A 13,141-nucleotide genomic window follows, 5' to 3' on the forward strand; every position below is an offset into this window, starting at 1 on the left:
GAGTGAGACTCCCTGAAATTCCAAGCTGTGTCAAGCACAACAAATTCTCAGCAGATTCATCATGTCTTCAGAGGGATCTGCCCAGTGTCCAAGATGATGTTTGAGACTCAGGCTTCTGATGAGTTGAGGATTGTGACTGGGAGAGGGAGGGTGATCAGGTATCCAGTTAGGAGTTATTGTGGAAGGGGGGAGGTTTGCAGGCAGCAGGGTGAGAAAGGGTGTTTATTTGTTTATTTGAGGGCCCTCCCACACAAGGCTGTTCAGAAGCCTAGCAGAGGCATTCCCATACAGCACACAAGGTCAGCCACTGCACTCACAGCAATGCCATTTAACTTTGCCTTTCTCTTACCCAGGTGCCACCCCTAATGAAGGCCACAGCCTTGGAATCAGGATGAAGCTGGAGCCTGAGGCAGCCAGGCATACTCAGGAAAAAGCAAGTAGCTGCCTTGGTGGGATTTGGCCCACATAACTCTGGACTCACACTTTGGTTTTGGTTTTCTTTATTGTAGCTGACACCTGAGAGACACCAGCCCAGTGCCAGCAGGACCTTCCCAGGTGACGAGGTGGCCTTTCTATGCACCTGACACAGACTGACATCCCCTGATGTCTGAGAGATAAGTAGAGGGCTGTGACCCACAGAGGGGATGAAGGCATGGTGCTGGTTTGGGAACTACTGGGAGGGGTTTTTGAGTCCAATTTGGAGGTAGGGGGTGTTCATGAAGTGGCCCCTTAGGCCCCATAATAGCCATGTCTCACTTTTGATCACAGTGCTGAGGTGTGCAGGGCAGAGCAGTCCCGGTGTGTCTCGTGTCCTTTGTCTGTTGTGCATTATGTGTTGTTTGTGTATCCCATGTCTTTTACCTTAGGGGGGCCTGTCAGAAACCTTGGCATCATTGTTAGCATCTGTGATCTCTGCATTCCTTGGCCTGGCACCCAGGCCATAGAACTTTTGACTGGGGAGCTCAGACAGGCATCAGACTCTCTTCTCTCTTTGGAAGCATCCAGTCAGGTGTCTTGTCAGGTCTTGTTCTGAGCTGTCTGGACAGCTATGCCCCACCTGGATCCATTATGGTGGATTAGGACTTGTAAGAATGTGAGGGCAGGCAGAGGATTCTGACCATAGGATTCCTAGGCATCGATCTTTGCTGTTCTTGGAATAAATCATTCAGTTAGCATCTTCTTCCTCCAGGGTTCTCTGAGCCTCATCAGCTGACCGTCAGTTTGAACTCAGTCATCTCTCTTAGCATTCTCTCAGTCCTTGCAGCCATTTTCCTTGCCAAGAGATTTCTGTTCCTGTTGTGTCCCCGTTGTCTGTCCTGTCCTGTCCTGTCTGTCCTGTGTCACGGGTGTCAGCACACGTATGTGCCGGAGCTGCTCTGCCCTGCCGCACAGCCTGGTGCGATAGGAGAGGGCCCGGGGACTTGGAATGTGTAATGTGGGGTGTAGTTGGACTCTAGGTGGGATTTGTAGATGGACACAGGATATCTGGAGCTCCTCAGTTATCCTGCAACTGTTTGACTCTTGTCCTAATTTTTTCCTCAGGTTGAGATGGATTAAATCTGTGCCAGAGGGCCCCGTCCCGGGTGAGGGGATTGCCCCGAGCAGGTGAGGCCCCGTGTGTCTCTGCAGCAGAAGTGTGTATGGTGACTGTGTTACAGCACTGTTCTTTGTCTTTCTTTTTAGGAAATCAATCTGGATACCAGCAGCCAAGGTGAGCAGCGGAGAGAAGTGGTTGTTATTGCTCAGCTCTCAAGCACAACAATTTTTCAGAAGATTCATCGTGTCGCAAGAGAGATCTGCCCAGTGTCAAGGATGATGTTTGAGATTGAGGCTTCAGGTGATTCAGGATTGTGACTGGGAGAGGGAGGGTGATCAGGTATCCAGTTAGGAGTTCTTGGGAGGGGGTTTGCAGGCAGCAGGGTGAGAAAGGGTGTTTATTTGTTTATTTGAGGGCCCTCCCACACAAGGCTGTTCAGAAGCCTAGCAGAGGCATTCCCATGTCTTGCAGCACACAAGGTCATCCACTGCACTCACAGCAATGCCATTTAACTTTGCCTTTCTCTTACCCAGGTACCAACCCTAATGAAGGCCACAGCCTTGAAATCAGGATGAAGGTGGAGCCTGAGGGAGCCAGGCACGCTCAGGAAAGGGCAAGTAGCTGACTTGCAGGGATTTGGCCCACATAACTCTGGACTCACACTTTGGTTTTGGTTTTCTTTATTGTAGCTGACCAAGAGGCTCATAGGTGCTCACGAGGCCCTCCGAGGCAGACGCATTTCAGGTGCAAGGTGGATCCACATCGCCGATCATCCAAAAGATAAGTTGAGGGCCACGGCCTGGAGATGAGAGAATAGTGGGTTGGGAGTTCTTGGGGCAGATTTAGAAATTAGCAAAGGGAAAAGCATTCTTCTCCAAGTGCCTCTTAGGACAGCTAAAGGGAGAGGCTCTACTTTTGATGGCAGCTTTCAGGTGGGCAGTGCAGAACAGCTCCGGTGTGTGCCGTCTTCCCTAGTGTGTCTTTGGGGTCCCTTTTGCCCTCTTCCCTCGAGACCCTCACCACAAGCATGATGTGTCGTGTTTCATGTCCCCCTGTTTGTCACGTTCTGTGTCACGGGTGTCTGCAGGTATTTTTGCCGGAGCTGTTCTGCCCTGCTGCATGGCGTGCTTCAGTAGGACAAACCATGGGGAGTTGGAATTTGTGGCGTGGGCTGTACTTGGGCTCTAGCTGCTCTTCCTAGATTGACATAAGGTGTTCGCAGCTTTTGAGTTATCCTGGTGTTGTTTGACATATGTTCTAACTTTCTTTCAGGTGCAGCTGCATTCCATGTGTGGCAGAGGGTCAGGGTTAGGAGGTGCCGGGCCTTCTTAGGAGCACTGTGAGTAGCAGAATGGTGGGGTTTTGACCGATGCGGTGCCAAGGTCAGGCACTGATGTTTGGTTCTCTTTAATCCAGCTGTCTGAGAGACCCCAGCCCGGTGCCAGCAGGACCTTCCCAGGTGACGAGGTGGCCTTTCTTTGCACCTGACAGGGACCAGCATCCCCAGATGTCTGAGAGATAAGTAGAGGGCTGTGACCCACAGAGGAGATGAACGTGGGGTGCTGGGTCAGGACTCCCTGAGGTGGGGGTCTGAGTTGGCTCTGGCAATGAGGGTAGCCAAGATGTGGCCCTTAGGCCCCATAAAAGCAACGTCTCCCTTTTGATCACAGTGCTGAGGTGCGCAGCAGGGCAGAGCAGTCCCGGTGTGTCTCGTGTCACTTGTCTTTTGTGTATTGTGTGTTGTCTGGATATCTCATGTCTCTTATCTTAGCCCTGTGAGGAGCCTCTCAGAAACCTTTCCTAGCATCCGTGATCTCAGTGTTCCTCGCCCTGGCACCCATGCCATGGAACTTTTGACTGGGGAGCTCACACAGGCATCAGAAATGCATCTCTCTTTAGAAGCGTCCAGTCAGATGTCTTGTCATGTCTTGTTCTGAGCTGTATGGACAGCCATGCTGCGCAATGATCCATTATAGCAGACTAGGACTTGTAAGGTTGTGAGGTTAGGGAGAGGATTCTGACTGTAGGATTCCCGAGCCACCATCTTTGCAGTTTTTGGAATAAATCATTCCGTTTGCATCTTCTTCCTCCAGGGTTCTCTGAGCCTCATCAGCTGACCGTCAGCTTCAACTCTTCTTCTTTTGCGTTCTCTCAGTCCTTGCAGCCATTTTCCTTGCTAAGAGATTTCTGTTCCTGTTGTGTCCCCAGTGTTTGTCCTGTCCTGTCCTGTCTGTCCTGTGTCACGGGTGTCAGCACACGTATGTGCCGGAGCTGCTCTGCCCTGCCGCACAGCCTGGTGCGATAGGAGAAGTCCCAGGGACTTGGAATGTGTAATGTGGGGTGTAGTTGGACTCTAGGTGGGATTTGTAGATGGACACAGGATATCTGGAGCTCCTCAGCTATCCTGCAACTGTTTGACTCTTGTCCTAACTTTCTTTTCAGATTGAGATGGATTAAATCTGTGCCAGAGGGCCCCATCCCAGGTGAGGGGATTGCCCCAAGCAGGTGAGGCCCCATTTGTCTCTGCAGCAGAAGTGTGTATGGTGACTGTGTTACAGCACTGTTCTTTGTCTTTCTTTTAGGAAATCAATCTGGATACCAGCAGCCAAGGTGAGCAGCGGAGAGAAGTGGTTGTTATTGCTCAGCTCTCAAGCACAACAATTTTTCAGCAGATTCATTGTGTCCCAAGAGGGATCTTCCCAGTGTCAAGGATGATGTTTGAGATTGAGGCTTCAGGTGAGTTGGGGATTGTGACTGGGAGAGGGAGGGTGAGCAGGTATCCAGTTAGGAGTTATTGGGGGGGTTTTGCAGGCAGCAGGGTGAGTAAGGGTGTTTATTTGAGGCCCCCCCCCCACAAGGCTGTTCAGAAGCCTAGCAGAGGCATTGCCATGTCTTAGAGCACACAAGGTCATCCAGTGCACTCACAGGAATGCCATTTAACTTTGCCTTTCTCTAACCCAGGTGCCACCCCTAATGAAGGCCACAGCCTTGGAATCAGGATGAAGCTGGAGCCTGAGGGAGCCAGGCACGCTCAGGAAAGGGCAAGTAGCTGACTTGCAGGGATTTGGCCCACATAACTCTGGACTCATACTTTGGGTTTGGTTTTCTTTATTGCAGCTGACCGAGAGGCTCACAGGCCATCACGAGGCCCTCCAAGGCAGACTCATTTCAGGTGCAGCGTGGATTCTCATGACTGATCATCCAAAAGATAAGTCGGGGGCCACGGCCTGGAGATGGCGGAGTAGCAGGTTGGGAATCCCTGGGACAGATTTACAAATGAGCAGAGGGGAAAGCAATCTCTTCTGCAAGGGCCTCTTAGGACAGCTGAAGGGAGAGGCTCTGCTTTTGATGGCAGCTTTCAGGCGGGCAGTGCAGAACAGCTCTGGTGTGTGTCGTGTTCCCTGGTGTGTCTTTGGGATCCCTTTTGCCTTTTCCCCTCGAGGCCCTCACCACAAGCATGATGTGTCGTGTTTCATGTCCCCCTGTTTGTCACGTTCTGTGTCACGGGTGTCTGCAGGTATTTTTGCCGGAGCTGTTCTGCCCTGCCGCATGGCGTGCTTCAGTAGGACAAACCATGGGGAGTTGGAATTTGTGGCGTGGGCTGTACTTGGGCTCTAGATGCTGTTCCTAGATTGACATAGGGCGTTTGAAGCTTGTGAGTTATTGTGGAGGTGTTTGACATATGTTCTAACTTTCTTTCAGGTGTGCATGCAGAGGGTCAGGGTTAGGAGGTGCCGGGCCTTCTTAGGAGCACTGTGAGTAGCAGAGTGGTGGGGTTTTGACCGATGCGGTGCCAAGGTCAGGCACTGATGTTTGGTTCTCTTTAATCCAGCTGTCTGAGAGACCCCAGCCCGGTGCCAGCAGGACCTTCCCAGGTGACGAGGTGGCCTTCCTTCACACCTGACAGGGACCAGCATCCCCAGATGTCTGAGAGATAAGTAGAGGGCTGTGACCCACAGAGGGGATGAACGTGGGGTGCTGGGTCAGGACTCCCTGAGTTGGGGGTCTGAGTTGGCTCTGGCAATGAGGGTAGCCAAGATGTTGCCCCTTAGGCCCTATAAAAGCAAAGTCTCCCTTTTGATCACAGTGCTGAGGTGCGCAGCAGGGCAGAGCAGTCCCGGTGTGTCTCGTGTCACTTGTCTTTTGTGTATTGTGTGTTGTCTGGATATCTCATGTCTCTTATCTTAGCCCTGTGAGGGGCCTCTCAGAAACCTTTCCTAGTATCCGTGATCTCAGTGTTCCTCGCCCTGGCACCCGTGCCATAGAACTTTTGACTGGGGAGCTCACACAGGCATCAGAAATGCATCTCTCTTTAGAAGCATCCAGTCAGATGTCTTGTCAGGTCTTGTTCTGAGCTGTACGGACAGCCATGCTGTGCAATGATCCATTATAGCAGACTGGGACTTGTAAGGATGTGATGTTAGGGAGAGGATTCTGACTGTAGGATTCTCGAGCATCCATCTTTGCAGTTTTTGGAATAAATCATTCCGTTTGCATCTTCTTCCTCCAGGGTTCTCTGAGCCTCATCAGCTCGCCATCATCTTCAACTCTTCTTCTTTTGCGTTCTCTCAGTCCTTGCAGCCATTTTCCTTGCTAAGAGATTTCTGTTCCTGTTGTGTCCCCGGTGTTTGTCATGTCTTGTGTGTCCTGTGTCACGGGTGTCTGCACGCATTTGGGACGGGGCTGCTCTGCCCTGCCGCATAGCCAGCTGCAATAGGAGAGGGCCCGGGGACCTGGAATGTGTAATGTGGGGTGTAGTTGGACTCTAGATGGGATTTGTAGATGGACTCATCATATCTGGAGCTCATCAGTTATCCTGCAACAGTTTGACTCTTGTCCTAACTTTCTTTTCAGATTGAGATGGATTAAATCTGTGCCAGAGGGCCCCATCCCAGGTGAGGGGATTGCCCCAAGCAGGTGAGGCCCCATTTGTCTCTGCAGCAGAAGTGTGTATGGTGACTGTGTTACAGCACTGTTCTTTGTCTTTCTTTTAGGAAGTCAATCTGGATACCAGCAGCCAAGGTGAGCAGCGGAGAGAAGTGGTTGTTATTGCTCAGCTCTCAAGCACAACAATTTTTCAGCAGATTCATTGTGTCCCAAGAGGGATCTTCCCAGTGTCAAGGATGATGTTTGAGATTGAGGCTTCAGGTGAGTTGGGGATTGTGACTGGGAGAGGGAGGGTGAGCAGGTATCCAGTTAGGAGTTACTGGGGGGGGGTTTGCAGGCAGCAGGGTGAGTAAGGGTGTTTATTTGAGGGCCCCCCCACACAAGGCTGTTCAGAAGCCTAGCAGAGGCATTGCCATGTCTTAGAGCACACAAGGTCATCCAGTGCACTCACAGGAATGCCATTTAACTTTGCCTTTCTCTAACCCAGGTGCCACCCCTAATGAAGGCCACAGCCTTGGAATCAGGATGAAGCTGGAGCCTGAGGGAGCCAGGCACACTCAGGAAAGGGGAAGTAGCTGACTGCCTGGGATTTGGCCCACATAACTCTTGACTCACACTTTGGTTTTGGTTTTCTTTATTGTAGCTGACCAGAGACTAACAGGTGATCACGGGGCCCTCCGAGGCAGACTGATTTCAGGTGCAACGTGGATGCACATCCCCGAGCATCCAAAAGCTAAGTTGAGGGCCACGGCCTGGAGATGGGCGAGTAGCAGGTTGGGAATCCCTGGGGCAGATTTAAAAATTGGCAGTGGGAAAAGCAATCTTCTGCAAGGGCCTCTTAGGACGGCTAAAGGGAGAGGCTCTGCTTTTGATGGCAGCTTTCAGGCGGGCAGTGCAGAACAGCTCTGGTCTGTGTCGTGTTGTCCGGTGTGCCATGTTCCCTAGTGTGTCTTTTGGGTCCCTTTTGCCTTCCCACCTCAATCCCCTCAGCACAAGCATGATGTGTCGTGTTTCATGTCCCCCTGTTTGTCACGTTCTGTGTCACGGGTGTGTGCACACATTTGTGCTGGAGCTGTTCTGCCCTGCCGCATGGCCTGCTGCCGTAGTAAAAATTCCAGAAGTAGAAATTTTGACGCAGAAATATTTAATCAAATATAAAAAAATATGAATAAAAAGATATAAAAATTATGAAAAACTACTCGCATCAGATCTAATATAGAATATAAATTTAGTTTTAAATTGACATTGGTAAAGATAAATGTGTAAGTAAGCAATATACATTAAATATACATTATAAATACAAATATGAATATAAAAATTGAACATTAGGATAAAACCTATTTAAATTTTGTTTAAAATAAAGGGTTGGGGTCTTTTTTAGTCGTATTGTGTTAGAGGCAGGGTTTTTATTTTAAATAATATGAGTGTAGATATTATTGTCATATATTTCTAAATATTGAGATATACAAACAAGATATAAATATATATAAACACAAAATACAAAGAAACACAAATAACAGGAAGAGATGTAATGAAGAATACAAATAACAGTATACATAAGTATACATTTTAAATGTACATGTGAATATGGACCTGAAAAATAGAATTTTAAAAAATATTTAAATACACTTTAGAAAAAAGGGGTTCTTTTTGGCTTTAATTTGGATGGAGGTAAAGGTTTTATTTTAAATCATCCAAGTGTTACAGAAGTAAAAATCGTAACAGAAATATATACTTACTATGTAAAAATATGTATAAAAATACAAAAATACGTTTAAGTTTTAGGGATATATGCAATATGGAATAGAAATGTATTTATAAAAAGAAATGTATAAATGGACAGTGTACATCAATATACATTGTAAATAGAAATGTGAATGTTAATATGAAAAAATATTTAAAAAAAACTTAAATATTTTTAAAATAAATTGATGTCTTTTTGTGTTTTTTTTTTTTTTTTTTTTCTTGTGTAGTGTTTTTGTTTTGTCTTTTATCCTATTAGATTAGAGGCAGATGGTTTTTTTTCCCTCTTCCCGGTTGTTTTGGGGCATTTATTTCAGAGCAGTTTTCGGCAGGGGTCGCCCCTGTTCTTTATTGCCGCCTTCGCTTCTGCAGCCCCGAGGCGCGCTGCGCCCCCGGCTGGGGCGGGCGGCAGTGCTGCCGCCTTGTGGGCAGAGCGTGGTACTGCAGCCGTGCACCGAGAGGCCGCCAGCTTGGGAGTGGCGCGTGGCTGATGTCACGGAGTTTTGGTTGACCTTCTCAAGATGGCGGCGAAAAGGGCGGGGAAGTGGAGGACTGGGTGGGTGTAGCTGGACTGCCTGCACGGAATACCGACGTCATTGCGGCCCCGACGGATTTTTTTGTGGCGTTTCATGTGTACTCAAGACATGCTGTGGGCTCAGGGGCGCCGCGGGCAAGCGTATTTTGGCGGGTTTGTTACAGGCATCTGGGTAAATGCCTCGCTGTGCTGGGGTCCTCTCGCGTCCACTTTCCTGCCCTGAGGCAGCCGAGCCGGGCTGAATTGTTCCGAAGAGCCGAGTGTGGCCAGAAACAGCCTACTTGAACCGAAGAGCCGAGCGTGGCCGGAAACAGCCTACTTGAACCGAAGAGCCGAGCGTGGCCGGAAACAGCCAACTTGAACCGAAGAGCCGAGCGTGGCCGGAAACAGCCAACTTGAACCGAAGAGCCCAGTGCAGCCGGAAATAGCCGAGTTTACACGAAGAGCCGATGATAGACGACTGGAACCGATAGCAGACTGTAGCCGACTTGAGCCGCATTTAGACAACGTGCCGAATACGACCGAATTTAGCCGAAGAGCTGAACTGAAACGAGTTTAGACCAAGAGCCGAACCAAGCCGCATTCAGCCGAGTTTAAACAGAACTGAATGACGGCGAAGTGCTGTGCCTGCAGTGCGCCGGTGCAGACGGCAGGGGGCGCTGTATAAAGTATAAAATATCAACTATCGATAAGAAGGGATAAAAGCTCTCTGTCAAGTGCAGCAGTAGAAAATTTCAGGCTCCCAGGGAATGAATAGTTTTCTTTAGATCATTTTCGTTTAAGAGTTTTTTTTACTCCCAGGTAGCCTGAAAGTTACTACTGCTGCTTTTTTATTCTAAAGCTAGAAAGGAAAACCAAGATTAGAAATGCAGAGAGAGAAAGAGAGAGAGAGAGAGAGAAAGAAAGAAAGAAAGAAAGAAAGACAGACAAAAAAACCCAAAAACTAGAAGGGCAAGGAGAAACCTAGGAAAAAGAAAAACAAAAGAAAAAAAAACCAAAAAAAAAACCCACAGAAAAAAACCTCGGGATGGGCGAGGAAACCCCCCCCCCCCCCCCCCGAAAAATCCAAGATGGGCAAGAAAAATCCCAGAAATACCACAGAAAAAAAAACAGGAAAAAAACAAAATAAAGACAAAACCAAAAATACCCATAAAACAACATCAAGGGCAAGAAAAAAACGCAGAAGAAAACCTCAAGATGGGCATGAAAAAGCCCAGAAAAAAAAAAAAAAAACAAAAAAACAGAAAAATACGTAAGAAAGGCAGAGGAAAAAAAAAACACAGAAAAAAACCAAGAGGGGCAAGAAAAATCCCTGAAAACAGACCAGAGAAAAATCCCAAGATGGGTAAGAAAAAAAATCACAACAAAAAACCAAGATGGGGAAGAAAAAATCCAGAAAAGAAAAACCCAGGAAAAAAAAAAAAAAAAACCTGAAAAAAAAAACCCAAGGGGGCAAGGAAAAACCAGAAAAAACACCAAGATCGGCAAGAAGAATCCCAGAAAAAAAATGCTAAATGGACCAGAAAAAACCCCGGGAAAACCAGGAAAAAAAAAAACAGGGAAAAAAACAAGAAAAAAAACCCCAAGATGGGCAAGAAAAAACCCAGAAAACACCCACAGAAAACCAAGGAAAAAACCCCAAGATGGGCGAGAAAACTCCCAGGAAAAAAAAACAAGATAGCCCAGAGAAAAACCTTAAAAAACCAAGAAAAAAAAAAAAAACAGAAAAAAAAACTGGAAAAAAACCCAAGGATGGGCAAGAGCAATCCAGGAAAAAACTCAGAAAAAATCCCCCAAGATGGGCAAGAAGCAATCTGGAAATAACCCCCCAAGACTGGCAAGAAAAAAAAACAGAAAAAACGCCAAGATGGGCAAGAAAAAACTGTCGTAAAAGGTGCCGTAAAGCGCGACTGTCGTAAAAGGTGCCGTAAAGCGCGACTGTCGTAAAGAGTGCCGTAAAGCGCGACTGTCATAAAAGGTGCCGTAAAGCGCGACTGTCGTAAAAGGTACCGTAAAGCGCGACTGTCGTAAAGACTGCCGTAAAGCGCGACTGTCGTAAAGGGTGCCGTAAAGCAAAGCTGTCGCAAAGACTGCTGTGAAGCGCGACTGTCGCAAAAGGTGCCGTAAAGCGCGACTGTCGCAAAAGGTGCCGTAAAGCGCGACTGTCGCAAAAGGTGCCGTAAAGCGCGGCTGTCGTAAATACGGCCGTAAAGCGCGACTGCCGTAAATACGGCCGTAAAGCGCGACTGCCGTAAATACGGCCGTAAAGCGCGACTGTCGTAAATACGGCCGTAAAGCGCGACTGCCGTAAATACGGCCGTAAAGCGCGACTGCCGTAAATACGGCCGTAAAGCGCGACTGTCGTAAATACGGCCGTAAATCGCGACTGTCGTAAAAGGTGCCGTAAAGCGCGACTGTCGTAAATACGGCCGTAAATCGCGACTGTCGTAAAAGGTGCCGTAAAGCGCGACTGCCGTAAATACGGCCGTAAAGCGCGACTGCCGTAAATACGGCCGTAAAGCGCGACTGTCGTAAATACGGCCGTAAAGCGCGACTGCCGTAAATACGGCCGTAAAGCGCGACTGCCGTAAATACGGCCGTAAAGCGCGACTGCCGTAAATACGGCCGTAAAGCGCGACTGTCGTAAAAGGTGCCGTAAAGCGCGGCTGTCGAAAATACGGCCGTAAAGCGCGACTGTCGTAAATACGGCCGTAAAGCGCGACTGCCGTAAATACGGCCGTAAAGCGCGACTGTCGTAAATACGGCCGTAAATCGCGACTGTCGTAAAAGGTGCCGTAAAGCGCGACTGTCGTAAAAGGTGCCGTAAATCGCGACTGTCGTAAATACGGCCGTAAATCGCGACTGTCGTAAATACGGCCCTAAAGCGCGACTGTCGTAAATACGGCCGTAAATCGCGACTGTCGTAAATACGGCCGTAAAGCGCGACTGTCGTAAATACGGCCGTAAAGCGCGACTGCCGTAAATACGGCCGTAAAGCGCGACTGTCGTAAATACGGCCGTAAAGCGCGACTGCCGTAAATACGGCCGTAAAGCGCGACTGTCGTAAATACGGCCGTAAAGCGCGACTGTCGTAAAAGGTGCCGTAAAGCGCGACTGTCGTAAAAGGTGCCGTAAAGCGCGACTGTCGTAAATACGGCCGTAAAGCGCGACTGTCGTAAAAGGTGCCGTAAAGCGCGACTGTCGTAAATACGGCCGTAAAGAAAAAACCAGGAGGGCACGGAGTAACCTAGGGGGTAAAAAAAGAAAAAGAAAAGAAAGAAAATGCAACAAAAAACAAACCCACAGAAAAAACCTCGAGATGGGCGAGAAAACCGCCCCCCCCCCCGAAAAAAACCCCAAGATGGGTAAGAAAAATCCCAGAAATACCTCAGGAAAAAAAAAAAAAAACAGGAAAAATAACCCCAAAACCAAACAACCAAAAATCCCAAACAACAACAACAACAAAATGGGTAAGAAAACAAAGCAGAAGAAAACCCCAAGATGGGCAAGGAAAAGCCCACAATAGAACCCCGAGATGGGCGAGAAAAATCCCAGAAAAAAAAAAATACGGACAAAAACCCTAAGAAAAACCCAGAAAAAAAAACCAGAAAAGAACCCAAGATGGGCAAGAAAAATCCCCTGAAACTGACCAGGGAAAAACCCCAAGATGGGCAAGAAATAAAATCAGAACAAAATACTAAGATGGGGAAGAAAAATCCAGGAAAAAAAAAAAAAAAACCAAAATGGCAAAGAAAAACCCAGAAAAAAAAATAAACAGAAAAAAAAAATCCCAAGGGGCAAGGAAAAACCAGAAAAAACACCAAAATGGGCAAGAAGAAACAAAGAAAAAACTCCAAGAAATGCCAGAAAAAAATCAAGGAAAAAGGGAGTAAAAGCCCCAAGAAACAAGGCAAGAAAGAGTGGCAATAAAGGCCACAAAAACTCAAGACAAAAAAAACCAAAAACAAGATATGCCAGAAAAGGTACGAAAATGGTTCTGCCAGGTGCGATCAAGGTGAGCGGGTTCAGATTCAGGTCCAGGAGATGAACAAGTGTCAGATTAGCTTGGGGCACTGCTGTGCAATGCAGCTGTGACAGGATTTATGTTTAAATATAGTTTAAATAAATTGGGGATTGTTTGGCTTTTATTGGGGTATAGGCTGGAGATTTCATAAAAAATATAAAACTAGAAATCCAAATATATCATATATATGTCAATATCAATAAATATTTAATATATATAGATATAAGTAAAAGAAATCTATTGTGTCAAAAGAATATATCTATTATTATATAAAAAGGTATTCTCTCCAATATATATAATACCTATAAATATAACAAATGGAAATTACAAATATAGATGTGAATAGAATTATGACAAACAAAATTATTTTTAAAATTTTAAATGTGTTTTAAAGAAAGGGGTGTCTTTGCTTTTT

Source organism: Melospiza melodia, unplaced genomic scaffold (genome assembly GCF_035770615.1).
Source record: "Melospiza melodia melodia isolate bMelMel2 unplaced genomic scaffold, bMelMel2.pri scaffold_178, whole genome shotgun sequence".
Taxonomy (NCBI): domain Eukaryota; kingdom Metazoa; phylum Chordata; class Aves; order Passeriformes; family Passerellidae; genus Melospiza; species Melospiza melodia.